Below are 14,757 nucleotides of genomic sequence, written 5' to 3'. Positions count from 1 at the left end.
TCCAGTAATACCCCTATTGAATTTTGGGGGCAAGGGGGAAAGGTTTAAGGGCCCCAAATTACCTTTAAAGCCCCAAAAAACGGGTTTTGTCAATAACTTTAAAAAACCTTAATGGTAGAAAATTCAAACTTGGTTTTGGTGATTGGTTTTATGACCATAGATTTACCCCCTTTTTTTTTGGAGTCAAGGGGCAAAAGGGCCCAAACACATTTACCTTTTTAAAGCAAAAACGGTTTCCATAAATTAACTAAAACCCCTTGGGCCTTTAAAATTCAAATTTTTTTTAGGGTTTAAAGGGTCATAATCAGTAGATGCCCCCAAATTTGTTTTTAGGGCAAGGGGCCCAAAGGGTAAAAGGTCAAAATTATTGAAGGAAAAAAAGGGGTTTCTGTTTAAATAATAAAAAACCCCTTAGGGCAAAACTTTAAATTTGGGGTATTGTTTTGGTCATGATAAGTAGATGCCCCCATTTTTTTGGGGGTAAAAAGGGTAAAATTCAACACTTTGACCTTTTTAGGAAAAAAAGGGTTTTCCTCAATCCCAAAAGAAAAAGGGTTGGGAAAAAATAAAATTTTGTTCTAAATTTCCCCATATAGTAGTTTACCCCTATTGTTTTGGGGGGTTTCAAGGGGAAAAAGGGTTCAGGCCATTGCCCTTTGAAAGGAAAAAAGGGTTTTTCCAAATAAATAACTAAAAAACCCTTAAAGGGCCCTGGGAAAAACTTCAAACTTTGGTTTTTGGGGGATTTTTATGATAAAGTAAAATGCCCCGTTTTAATTTTGGGGTAAAAGGGGTCAAAGTAAAGGGTCACATTGAATTTTAAATTAAAAAGGGTTTTCCCTGATCAAAAACAAAAAACCCTTGGGCCTGGGAACTTAAAACTTGGTAGGGTGTTTGGGTTTAAATAAACCAAATCAGATAAACCCCTATTTTTTTGGCTTTAAAGGGGTAAAAGGTAAAGGGTCACTTGACCTTTGGGAAAAGGGGTTTTCCCGACCCAAAAATGAAAAACCCCTTGGGGGCCTAGGGATTTAAACTTGAGATTTGTTTGGGTTCATTTTTCATAGACCCCCCTTTGTTTTGGGGTTCTAGGGTCAAAGGTAAAGGGTCACTTTGACCCTTGGGTTAAAAAACGTTTCCAAATCATAACAAACAACCTTTAGGTTGGGAATTCAAATTTTGATGGGGGATTGGTCTTGCCCAGCAGATAAACCCCCAAATTGTTTTGGGGGAAAGGGGGTTAAAGGGGAAAGTCACTTTGACCTTTTAAAAAATGCTTTCCGTAAAATTAATTTTAAAACCCTTAGCTGGAACCAAATTTGGGTTTTGGTATTGGTCATGACCGCGAGCCCTATTGTTTTGGGGGTTTTAAAGGGTGCAAAGGTAAAGGGTACTTTGACCTTGTGGGTAAAAACATTTTCCGATCTTTTTAACAAAAAAGCTTCCTAAACTTCAAATTTGTGTGTTTGGTTTGGTCATGACCAGCAAAATGACCTATTATTTTTTGATAGGGGCAAGGTCAAGGTCACTTGGACCTTTTAAGGAAAAAAGGGTTTTCTGTAATTTAACTAAAGAACGTTTAGGCCTGGGAATTTCCCAAACCCTTTTGGTATGGTTTTTTTTCAGCCCAAAGATTACTCCTTTGATTTTGGATAAAAGGGGTTCAAAGGTCGGGGCCCAACAATGCCCTTGAAAGAAAAAAGGGTTCTGATCAATAACAAAAAGAAATTGGGCCTAAAAAATTTCAAATTTTGGGCGGGGTATTGGTCTTTTAACCAGAGATGCCCCCTAATTTTTTTGGGGTCAAAGTCAAGGTCACATTGACCTTTTATTTTAAAAAAACGTTTCCGATCAAAATAAGAAAAACCCTTTTGGGCCCTAAAAAACAAAAATTTGGGTTTGGTAAATTTTAAATAAACCCCACCAGATGACCCCTTTTGATTTTGGGTCAAGGGGTCAAAGGTAACCCCAATTCCTTGTGGGAAAAAAAAACCGGTTTGATAAATTTTACAAAAAAACCCTTTTACCTAAATTTCCAAACTTTGTATGATTTTTGGGTCGTGACCACAAGCCCCCTATTGATTTTGGGGTAAAGGGGAAAAGGCCAAGGCCCAGACCAGTAGAACTTTTAAAAAAACCCTTTTAAAATTGGGTTTGATCCCCGGGTAAAGAATTCATCATAATAACCTTAGCACATGAAAAAAAAATTGGCGCGGAAAAGGGGCATACATGTTTTAAAAAACCCATATCTTTTTTTATCTTATACTACAAAGACTTAAACCCAATTTATCTTTACTAATTTTAAACCCTTTTTTTTTATCCCCCCGCCTTTAAATTTGGCCGGGGAAATTATAGTTTACCCGTTCCTTTCCTTTTCCCCCTTTCCCGTCATTCCTCCTTCCTTTCTTTCCCCCTTTTCCCTCATTTTTTTCCTTTTGCATTCCGTCATAAATCAGGGTTTTCCTTTTCATTTATCTTATAACGGTTGCACACTTTCAACTCAAATTTTACATAGGGATATTCTGGAAAAAATACAGGTCAATTTTAAAATTTTTCTTTTAATATTTTTTAAATTATCCCCTTTTATTTTAAAAATAATTTTGAAATTTTCATTCCCGGGTTCTTTATCTCCCCAAGGGTAAAAACACATTAAAACTAAAAACTTGACATAGGGATATTATAAAATACATTTCCCAATTCAAATTTTTCAGGGTTCATGATTTTTGCAGTTTTATGCCCCTTTTTACTTTGAAAATAATAAAATTTTTCAGTTTCCGTCATTATCTCCCCAAGGGTACAACATTTTTAAAACTCAAACTTCCATAGGATACTCACAAAAACGGCAGGTCAATTTAAAAATTGTTAGGGTTCAATATTTTTTGCAGAGTAAGCCCCTTTCACTTTAAAATAATATAAATTTTCAGTTTCTGTTTATTATCCCCCCAATGTACAACACATTAACTAAATTTTACTTTGGATATTCAAAAATGCCCAGGCTAATTTGGGTTTTTGGTCATGGTTCAATATTTTGGCAATAATGCCCCTTTCACTTTAAAAAATTAATATAAATTTTTACAGTTCTTTCATTATCAAACCCAACTACCAAATTTACATATGGAATTCAAAGGGAATTGGCAGGAATTGAATTTGGTCATTTTTCATACTTTCAAGTACCCTTTCACTTTGAAAAAAATATAATAATTTTAGAAAAAGCATTTAATTTTGTTTTTCTTAATTTTTGGACAAACTTATCTTTTAAATGTTGTAAAAATTTTGAACTTTCTTTCACCCACTAAATGTATTACCATTTTTTTTGGCTACAAAAATGAAATAGCTATTTTCAAAAGTTTAACTAAAAATTTCATGCCTTGAACATTGTATGAAAATGGTTTTTTTTAAAACATTGAAAATTTTAAGGGCTTTGAATTTAAAAAAATGAAAAAAATTATTTTGCAAAAAAAATTTGGGAACTAAATTTTATAACATCTGAAATTTTTGGTGCATCGGGGGGATCCGTGGGAGAGACACATTTTTTAGTTTTATCTAATTGAAAAAGAAAGTGGATTCTATATTATAAAGGGGGTTTGGGAACAAAAATTAAATTTTATATTTTTTAAACTGGGGTTTTTTTGAAATTAAAACATGAAATTCAACAGTATTCCCTTGCATGTACCAAAAATTATAGGGGGAAGTCAAAGGGGGCCCCGGGTTTTGGGTTTCCCCGGGCCCTATAAAACTACACGTGAAATTTTTAAAAAAGGATTTTTAAAAAAAAGACTTTTTTTTTTCAAATGAAGCCCCTTTAAAACATTTCCCTTTAAAGTGTAAACCTTCCCCTTTTTGGTAGCAATAATTATTCCCGCTCTGCATTTTGTCTTATTTGGAAATTTACTTGTTACCAAAAGGGTTATTTAAAAAAAATTTTCAGGGGTTAAAAAGTTATGTAGCGGACACAAAAATTTATTACGGACACAAACGGGACAGACTAGCGGGGGGCCCATTCCTAAAACCCCCTTTTTCCGTACGCGGAAGGTCTTAAACAGTGTTGGTTTATCCATCTGAAAAGCCCTTACATATTTTTAAAAAGCTAAAGTCTTTATTTTTTTTTCCGGGAATATTTTGAAAAAAATTCCCGCATTGTCATTTCTTTTTAATTTCTGTGACTAAAAATTTTACAATTACCCGTTTTGTGCAAAAAACAACATCAAATTTTATCAAAAAAAGCCTATTTTTACGTCACATCAACACTTTAAAGGGCTTTTGCGCGATTTTCCCTTTACTTTAAACTGAGGAAGACCTTAATATGTTTCCCCCCGGCTTTAAATTATAATATTGACACTTTCCCGGGTCATCTTTTATACAAAGTCTAAAAAAAAAGGGAAATTTGGCTTATTCATATAAAGGGAAAACAGAAAAATTGTTTTAAAAAAAAAGAAATCAAAGTCATATGTTCATTCTTTTTCCCCAATTAAAATTTCCCCTTTCTGATTTTTTTTCTTAATTCGGAAAAAACCATTTATTTGTCCATTTTGATTATATTTACATGCTCCCGGGCAATTTGAGAAATGCTTTTTTTTTCCCTCATTCCCAATTACTTGAAACTAGGGTTTTTAAAGATTCCCATTTTTAAATAATGATTTATTTAAAACAGAAAGCTTATATGAATTTTTGCGATCCCGTTCACCCGGGGGTTATTGATATTTTTTGTTTATGATAAAATAACCAAACTTAAACCCCATTTGAAAAAATAACAAAACCCTGTAAACAGTTTTTATAAATTACAAATGTTTTTTGAGTGTTATTTAAATTTGCTTACCTGTATATCGGGTTATAGCATTTTTTTACCGTGACCGACAATTTACATACCTTTTTTTTAAAGGGGAAAAAAAAAATCGCTCCCAAAGTTTTTAAAAAACACATTTTTTTTTTTAATAACGGGTAAAAAAGGGCGCAAAAAGAAAAAACCCAAAAATCTAATCTTTAAACCCCAAATTTATTAAGTGCCTTTCTGATTTTATATAACATTTTTAAATGCGTTAAAATCAAAAAATTTTTCTACCATAGTTTTTAAAACAAAAGGGAAAGAATCCCCTCAAAAATTAAATGAAAATCTCAAAAATTTTATAGAAACCTAGTTTATAAACTTTTTTAAAACTATTGCTTTAAAACATACTTTTAAAATTCTTTTTAACGTGATTTATAATAAAAATTATGAAACAGAACCCCCATCTATTTAAAATAGTCACATTTTTCCTAAAGAACGAAATGAGGGCTGCGTAACAAAACTAAATATTTTTTACAAATGGGAAATTACTTATATTTATTTTTAAAATTTGAAGACTTTTAAGTTTTTGTTTTGTGTACATTCCCCTGTAGCTTGTTTTTTAAATGTATACTGGATTTTTGTCCCTACGGTAGGTAAAACAATGGAGATTTTTAAAACAACTTTTTATTGATTAATTTGGGGAGGGGTTTTTTTTTTGAAAAATAAAACCAAATGCCAGGGGGAATAAAACAGTATGTGTTTTAAACATATGACCGAAACAAAAATTAGGGGGTCTGCCCTGTAGGTCACACAAATATTTATAAAGAATTTTGGGGAAACGGTGGAATATGGCCTATTTGTTTTGCTTTAGCAAACATTTAAAAGGGAAATTCATAATTTATGCTGCTCTATTTTTTTTAGAATAAAAGAAAGTGTCAAATTTCTAACACAAAATTGATTTTATGTTTTCCCAATTTATTAAAAATATTTATCAGCTGGGGTTTGGGCTTTGTTTTAAAGTTTGAGAACACAATCATTTAGGTTTTTCAGATGCTTTTCACGGAAACATTCCCTTTTTAAAAGCCCTTTCCCTTCCCCATCACAACTATTACATTTCCCCCAAATTTCCTTCTTACCACATTTAAATCTGTGGGGTTTTTTTGGGTCTTTTTTTTTTATTTATCATCATTTATTATTTTTTTTGGGCCCAGATAAATAAAGAATTTTGGGAAAATTTTTTTTAATCTAAAATTTCGGGCCCAAAAAACATCAAGCTTTTAAAATTTTTTTTTTCCCAAAAATAACTCTGAGTAGTTTTCATTTTTATTTTTTTCCCTTTCTAAAACTTTAGGCGTTTTTTTTGTTACATTTAACGGGTTCACCCAAAATGTTACCGATTTTTTTAAAGAAATTTGTATTTTTTCAGGGAAAAAAATAAAGGTAGTAAAATTTTTCTTTATGTTTTTTTTTATTTTCCCAAATGTACCCAAACCTCGAATTATGTAATGCATAATCATGCCTTTAAAACTTCTTACGTTTTCGGGTATCCCCTCATTTTTTACCCCCTTTTTTGGCCTGCAACAAACCCAAATTTAAAGTTGTTTTTAAAAATAAAATTTAAACCCTTTTACAAAAAAAAAGGGATTTAAGGGAACCCTAATTTAGACCATTTCAAAATGTAATCGTGTTGGGATTCTTAGTCTTTGAAAACCCGTTTAATTTTCATTTCCCATTTAAAAAATTGGACTAAATTTTTCGTTGTCCCCCACCTTTTTAAGCAATGTCAAAATTCACATTCTTACCCCAAATAAAAATAAGGGCCCTTTTAGTAAAGTTGTTACCCGGGCCCTTTTTGAATTAAAAGGGTTAAAAATTTTCTTTTTAAACCCACTATGCCTCGACGATAAAAAAACGCCAGCCCCAGGTGTTTTTGGATATTTTTTCATGTTTTTTTAAGAAAAATTTTACTCTATAAAAAAAAGGGAAAAATATGTATAAAAAAAATGGAAAAGGGGCCCCCTTTCTTAATTGTTCAATTGGGGATTTTGAAGTTTTAAAACTAAACTGTCCCAAAAATACTAAAAAAAAAAAACAAATTTTATTTTTAAATTGCGTTTTAAACCCCCTTTTCAAAAAAATTTCCCCGGCCATCTTGCGCCCATCTTGGTTTTCTAAAAAAACGTCCCCAAAATTTGACATGTCTCCCAAATTTTTTTTGTAAACTTAAAACATTTGGCTTTCCCATTGGTTAAACATTTACCCAAAGGGACCTTTTTCCCCAAAAAAAAGGGTTTTCACGGGGGGATCCCATTTTAAAGAAAAAATGCACACCAAAGTACACCCAAAGGGGTTGATGTTTTAACTTTTTCATCTTTAATTTTCATCAAATTTTTCCAAACCAAAAAAATTTTGTAAGGGCAAAATGTTTCGGGTTTTAGAACAAATTTGTTTTTCTGCAAATTAAATACTTTTTTTGTTAACTTTTAACAAAATACGCAATTTTATAAACCAAATTTTAAAACAAAAAGTATTTAATTTGCAGGCAAAAGCAAACACTGCTCTAAAACTAGACATATTTAGCTTCACAATATTGTTAAGTTTGGAAAAATCGATGAAGTTATGATGAAGAAAAAAGTTAAAACATTATCTTGGATGTACTCGTTCTACTCTCGTTTTCGGTGTTTTTAGGGGCTATATCCGGTGGACGATGTACAACAGTGATGATGTCGATGGAAGGACAACACAGGCGTTTGGGTAGATTGGGGTTTTGGGAAAAATAAGGGTTTAAAATTAAATTATAAAATTGGGACATTTTATTCCTTGATCAATAAAAAAAGTTACTCCCCTTTTAACCAGTTTACGGATTTTGGGGGTGGGACTTTTAAAAAAAAAGTAATTGGATGCTAAAATGTAAGCTTAAGGTGTTTTTCTGCTTTGTCACCATTTTTTTTTTTCCACATGTGGGCCCCAAAAGGGGAAAAAGTGGGCCAAAAATTTTCATATAACAACAAAGCTCACATTAAAAATATGATGACCCCTTTTGGAAAGGGAAAATTCCAATTCTATTTTTTAAAAGGGATTTTTTAAACAAAAAAAAAATGATAAACCAATCAAAAAAAAAATTTAAACCTTGAAATGTGTTTTCTTTTCTAAAAGACCAAAAAAAATTCCCCTGTTGCAAAAGTTTTTTATGCACCATTTCATGAATGGCAAAATCCTTTTTAAAGTCTGTTTTAGTGCCTACAAAAGCTACTTTTTGCAGAAAATACAAAAAACTTAAAAAATATTAAACCTTAGGAAAGTAGTTTATCTGAACCTTTGAAAAAAACATGGCCACCCATGACATGGTGTAAAAAAGTAGTACCATGAAAAATAAACATCATTTATCTATCTCTTGTGTACATGACAAACAGACACACTTCACTGGTTACACATAAAAAAGGCTTAAGATTTTAAAGTTTTGATTGTGTTTTTTTCATTTTTAATTGTAGTTTTTTCAGTTTAAGGCTTTTTTAAAATGATTGATTGTTTTCCCTTGCACTACTTTTTTACAAAAAATAATGGAGGCATGTGCATTAGAAGGACATGAGAATATGGATTTATTTTTGAAGTTAAAGGGGAAAGACAAGGTTAGAAATAAAAAAACTTATTTTCAGAAAAAGAATACTATAAATTAATAAAGTCTGCCAAAATTTTTGCTGCCGCCCAAAATATAATCAGTATTAAACGAATGGATAACAAAATTTAAATCCAAATCACCAATTTCTACAAACCAGTAAAGCGGCCCATTTTTGGGGTTGTATTGACCGTATAAAAACAGGTGCGGCGGATGTCATTTCCCCACCATTTTTTGATTCATGATAAATCTAGTTTAAAATCGTAAGGGAAATATTAATTTTAATGACCAGACAATTTAAATTTTCACAGGAGGTGTAAGAGGAGATTTTTCATGGTTTCAAAAATAAACGGAAACCAATATCAAAAAAAAAAAATAAAATAAATAAAAAATAAATCTAAACGTACGGCTAGCCCGTAAAGTTTTTCTACCGTTACGTGAGCCCGAACGAACTAGCCAGGCGCACTGTACTTATTGGTCTAGCCGTCCGGGGCCACTTTTCAAAATTATATGGAAGTCAAACGTTATAAAATTGTTGAAATTTTCATGCCTTATCATTTGTTGTTTTTATTTGTATGAATTTAATTAAATCATTTTTGGGTTAATTTTTAAGCACATGGTCGAATAAAAAATGATCGGAGGGAATAATAAAATAAAAAGAACTTTGAATGAAAAAAAAACGGTGTGAAATGGGCAAAAATAATTATATAATTTTCAAAAAGTAGGATAAATTTATCGAACATAAAAGCACAGTCAATCAATTAATTAAGCCTCCCCCCCCGTGATTTAAAACCTATCCAGGGACCCTGACAATAGAATTTTTAAGATTGCCTTTCACGGGAAACATGCAAACTTTCCTTTTGATGGACAAACTTCTTATACCAGTACCGTCTTAATTGTCGCAATTATCAAGAGCCCCTAACAACAATCATTTCAGTGTTTGGTTTTTTTTTTTTCATATTAAGGTGTCGAAAACATTAAACTTAATTTAAACAAAAAAGGATTTTTAATCTAAAATTTTGTAAACTATTTCAAATTGGTTAAATGCAAAGGCAAAGGCTATTTTTTTTTCTCGACCAATCTTGCGATGACAAAAGATCGAATATACTATAGCGCATCAAGGCCCGATTAAAATTCTAAAAAGTTTATTCAACTTCCAAAAGACAATTTAATGCTGTTTCCCTTGGGTTAAAAAACCTCCTTTTAAAGTCCATAAAAATAAAATCTATATTTTCGACTTCCATAAAAATTTTTAAAAACGTTTGCCGTACTTTCGTAGTCAATTACAGCCCTCCCGTGTCCTGCTAGTCTACTCACGTACGGGCCTAAAAACTTTTCGCTAGCCATACGGCCCGTACGCTAGCCACTTCCATTAATAAAAAAACCCTAACTAAAACGTGGATTCTTAATAGTACATATGAATTAAATTTTTGCAGTTTGATTCTGACTTTTTCAAATTTAAAGGTGTGAAAACATATGTTATAATTATGTACACATTTCAAAAATCTCAACTCTTTTGGGAAAAGTAAATTGTGTAACATGTCTGTCAACGTATGATGCTGCGCAACGTAATCGTAAGCCTAATATTAACTGCAGACAAATCATTTTTTATTGGTGCTCAAAAAGTCTAATTTGCATAAATTTATTCACACAATTGCTGGTTCAATACCTACTTTATGTCTATTACTGCGCAATTGTCCATTTTAATTGTTCCTACACCAAATGCTCCTTTCAACACTTTGTTACTTGACGATTTTTATTGCTCCTTGTATGCCTCTGTGCCGACAGACCTTTTTGATCAATGCACCAATGTTCCTTTTATTTTGGTTAATTTCACCCTTGTCCAAATTTATTTCTTAATGACCCGAAATAGACATCTATTTTTTTACGCTTCATCAGTGACTGAATGACCTTAGGCGAATTAGGTTCCACACTTGTCAAATTATACTGTAGTAAATTTTACAGCACGTCATAAAAATAGCAACACATTTTTTTCAATTACCAATAATTTCATTTTAAATATTAAGTAGATTTATGATTTTTTTGTTTTATTGGATTAAATTTACCCGGTAGTAGAAATGCCGTTTCTGTCGGGAAAGGAATTTGGTATGTAGAACTATTATATTGGATTTAGTTGATATTTTAAACCTGAAAAAAAAAAGATACAATGACCGGCGATGTCACCCTATTTGGACAGCTTGTCTAGCGAAAAATTAAGTACAAAAAAAAGGACTATGTCGTCAATTTGAAGAAGTTTCTCATTTCCCCAAATTTAAATTATGTTTATCTTTTTAAAATTAAGCAGTCATTGCTTAAAATCATGTGGGTGGGATCATCAGCAAGCTTGAATATCGGAGAAATAACTAATTAAAAATGTCCCGGGGCGTCTTCAATTAATTTAATTAAAAAGAATTCAGTTCCATTATTGATGTTTTAAAATAAATAAATGTACGCAATTAAAAAGTAATAAGTTCTTCCTATCAAAGTATATTTCAGTTGTTACCAGCGTGATACACCTATACCGAAGTGGTATTACACTCCCCGAATCTCCAGTTCTCGTTGGGTGTTCTTCCTCCGCGAGAATTACCCCGAAACACCCAAAATGGCGGCGCCCATGAACTTAAATTTCTCAAGTAAAAAATAGTTCTTAAAAACAACGAATTTTTCCTCTATGTAGGGGATGTCAATAGGAACTTCAGATGGTTCCGCTTTTTTTAAAGATGAATATTTATATTAGACAGACATCAATCCTCCATTCCTATTCCTTTAAGTTTTGGGAAAGAATTTTTGTTTTTGCTGCAAAAAATAGCTTTTTAGCCACTAAAAAGACTTAAAAAAGGTTTTTTCCTTTCTTTAAAAAGGGTGCATAAAACTTTGAAAAACCAGAATGTTTTGGTCTTAAAAAAAATGTAGCACTTTCCCAAGGTAAATATTTTTATTGTTATCTTTTTTTTTTTGTTTATAATTGCCTTAAAAATTTTAAAACCGGGAAGTTATTTAAAAAGGGTTTCCCTTTCATTTTTAAAAAGAGCTTTTGTTTTATAAAATTTTGGCCCCCTTTTCACTTTGGAAAACCCCTTTGTTAAAAAACAAACTTTGGCTGAAAAAAAGGGGAAATAAACCTTTAAAAGGGCAAAAAAAACGGAAAAAATTTAAAAAGAGTTTTAACTATTTTAAAATGCCCCTAACTTAAACCTTTGGGCCAAAATGCCTCGGGGGGAAAAAAACTTAGGGTTTGGTTTAAAATATTATAAAATGAACATTATATACGTAAAAAATTTTAGATTAACCCAAAAATTACAAGTCAAAATATCACTAATTGTAACATCTTGATAAAACGCTACATGATGTCTACATCATTCACAAAAAGTGCGAACGTAGGTATACATTGTGACCTTTCTGTTGAAAATGTATGAGAGTAAAATCGTATATGTATACACCTGAATGCACAGTGTGTTAACTGGAGTGCATCCGCTATCCAGTTACTTTAAAAAAATAAAATTGGAAAATGATTGTTGATGGACTCTTGGGGTTGACTTTTAAATTGTGAGACAGAAAATATTCACATGATAAGTGTGGCCAAATAAGCATTTAAACTATTATAAGAAGACTACCATGAATGTTTTTTTCTTCTGAATATTTTCCAGCGGTTGACTAAGTACTTTGTGTGGTAACTGATGCCAATTTTCATGGTCAAAAAAATGTCAAGTGTAACTGTTGTTTCGGAATTCTATATCCGTAAATAAATTTTGCCGTAGTTGAGTAAATATTTACAAAATGTCCATTTCATTATATTGATTGCCTATATACACGCTGTATACACACGATGAAAAACCGAACCATCCAGTGAATATTTTTATAACATTACAGTGAAATAAAAAAACCACATTGATCCCCACACCACCCGAATATCCTACCATATAATTATAATACAATTTAGCAATTTAATTGAGATGTGTCACAGATCTGCACTATCACGATTTTCGAATGAAAAGTGACTTTACAATCGCAGTATCTTAAACGTCACGATTATCCGATGGAAGGCGACGTCATAAACGTTCAAATAACCCGTCAAATTTCTTTAAAATTGCAAGCTTTCTTTATAGACATAGCGATATTACTTCATAAATCGATTACGGCAAGTTCGAATTAATTGTTCAGTTCATTTCATAATTAGTTTTAGCTCAGTTGATTTCCCATGTGTGTGTGCAATATCAAAAGGTATAACCTCTCTGCCATGGAGAAATAAAGCATAGCATCGTAGAATTTTTTCTTACTGTATGTTCTACCAAAGCGTTGAGGTATTTTGTATGTTTGATTGTGAGTCTGGTTTTTGCGTCGATTTCACGCGATTTTGGTCATGTCCACCTAACTGCATGTATGTCTCTCTTAGATAAGTAACTCGGTAAATTACCGATTTAATCGAAAAGTGACCGACTAAGTACTAATTCCACATGATTCAAATCTGAATCGGCGGAATAAGAGCAATGACCAATAGGCTATATGTCGAAGATCAAGAATTACTGTCACGGAAAAATACCCATTGACTACATCGGCGATGTTTTCCCAAAGTGGAGCTGAATTGTTTGAGCAATAGTAACATAAATAATTTCGAAGGGGGCGTCCATCAATTCACGTTCGAAAATACATGTGTTATTGACAAACATGACTTGATGTATTCATAAAAGATGCTTCCGACATTTCCTCCGTGTTACATGTTATCTGTTGTTAATATTCTTCGGCAATACATATTTTTTGTTTTATACTAGTAATAATTTCTATATAATTCGTTACGTACAATCTAGAAAAAGTACATGTATATAGTCCGCGTTACATACCCTCTAGCAATAACAAAATCTCCTCGGCGTTACGTGTGATAGAAATTTACTCTACGTTGTCTAAAAATGAAAATGATTCAAATGAGAGATATTTCTTCCATTTTTCAACTACAATCAGGTAATAGCTATATTTCCTCCGCGTTATTACTGCCTGATAAAAATTGTTTACTCTGCGTTATTACATTACTCTTATGAGAATTGTTGCAACTATCGGGTGGCTTAAGGCAAATAAAGATGAAATCTCAGAATAGGTTGGAGTTCAAGTATTAAATTATTCATGAAATCTATTGTGTTTCTGACATCCATTTTCCATCTGTACCCTATCGATGGACGATATAGGTTATTTTTCACTCAATAATTTACATGGTATGTTTAACGAAATCGGCGTGAATGTATTATGCGTTTGTTTGGATTTTTACAGGATAGGATTTCTTAAAGTTTTTTTTAATATAACGTAAATGGCACTCGGGTAAAAAAACGTTGTACATTTGTAAATACTTCGAATGTGTCATACTAAAAAAGGCATGTAATATATAAGAGTTCGGTTTACATTATTATTAGGCCATAAAAGTTGTTTTTGATTATCGAACCGTTGGATCGACAGTTGCCACTTCTTTTTCATAGCGAATTTAATGACTACAGAAACGCTGTAATAAACATAGTTAATAATATAGTTTTTAAAAAAATAAAGCGTGAAGGGGAAAAAAATCTCAACTTTAGCCATGATTACTGATGGAATTTTAATATGCCTTTAATTGTGGAGTTAATCAACTTTTCTGTGATTTTTTTCAGTTTATCTGTCTTTTCGATTGGATGGTATTGCATTAAAAGTGTAACAAAGGAAATGGTCATAGCGACCTTTTGTAAAGGTTAGTAGGTTTTTTGTTGATGTTTTTATTTATTGTTGTTTTTTTTTTATTTTGTTATTACATTATTATTAAGTCATTAATTACGTAACATTTTCGTACTTATCATAAACACTGTGTTGTAAGCTGTACGGCCGTCAATTAAATATGTAGACACTTCCAAGATATCGGACTTTCAAAGTGGAAAATAGGTGTCTCGTTTTTTCAACTCTAACATTTTTTTTTATTTAATACATCTGGTCTTAATATCTATTACCAAATGGGCATGAAGAACATGTTGGGCCTCGGTACCATGTAGAAATTGCCAAATGATTTACCACGCATAATATATTATTTTTTAACTTTCTCTGCTATTTGATGTAAGTATTTTCTTAAAGTGAAGTGAACTGTCTTCACAGATTCACAGTACTTTTTTAAAGATAATTTGACCTTCAATGACAATGTCAGGGATGAGTCAAGGTAATTTTGAGTTTGATATACACCGAGGTCCTGACCTAAAAGATATTGGGTCTCAATATCAAGTTAATCCATTTATAGCAAATAACACGAGAAATTCATTAATTTGACCCTGACGGTCAAGGTCAAATTACGGTCAAGGTCACATCTAACTTATTTATTTATTATGTTTTTTTGGTAACAATCTTGTTTTGTCCATGTATAAATCAAATTAGT

At 31.7% G+C, this 14,757-nt stretch overlaps 1 protein-coding gene across 2 annotated transcripts in view; it reads left to right on the top strand.

Moving 5' to 3' along the window:
• Nucleotides 1-14,757, top strand: part of LOC132743211 (uncharacterized) — a 70,297-nt gene that overhangs the window by 35,013 nt on the left and 20,527 nt on the right. Inside the window, exons 1-2 of one of the 2 annotated variants that reach the window (XM_060731743.1) lie at nucleotides 13,451-13,585; nucleotides 14,012-14,088. The gene's annotated coding sequence lies outside the window, so the exon portion shown is untranslated. Of the gene's footprint in view, nucleotides 1-13,450; nucleotides 13,586-14,011; nucleotides 14,089-14,757 lie in introns of those variants that run through there. The other variant, XM_060731741.1, reaches the window with a different exon arrangement.

The sequence above is a fragment of the Ruditapes philippinarum genome, unplaced genomic scaffold (genome assembly GCF_026571515.1).
Source record: "Ruditapes philippinarum isolate M1 unplaced genomic scaffold, ASM2657151v2 ctg429_1_1_1_1, whole genome shotgun sequence".
In the NCBI taxonomy this organism is placed as follows: domain Eukaryota; kingdom Metazoa; phylum Mollusca; class Bivalvia; order Venerida; family Veneridae; genus Ruditapes; species Ruditapes philippinarum.
The sequence above is the reverse complement of the archived record's forward strand: the minus strand, read 5'-3'. Positions and strand labels throughout refer to the sequence as shown.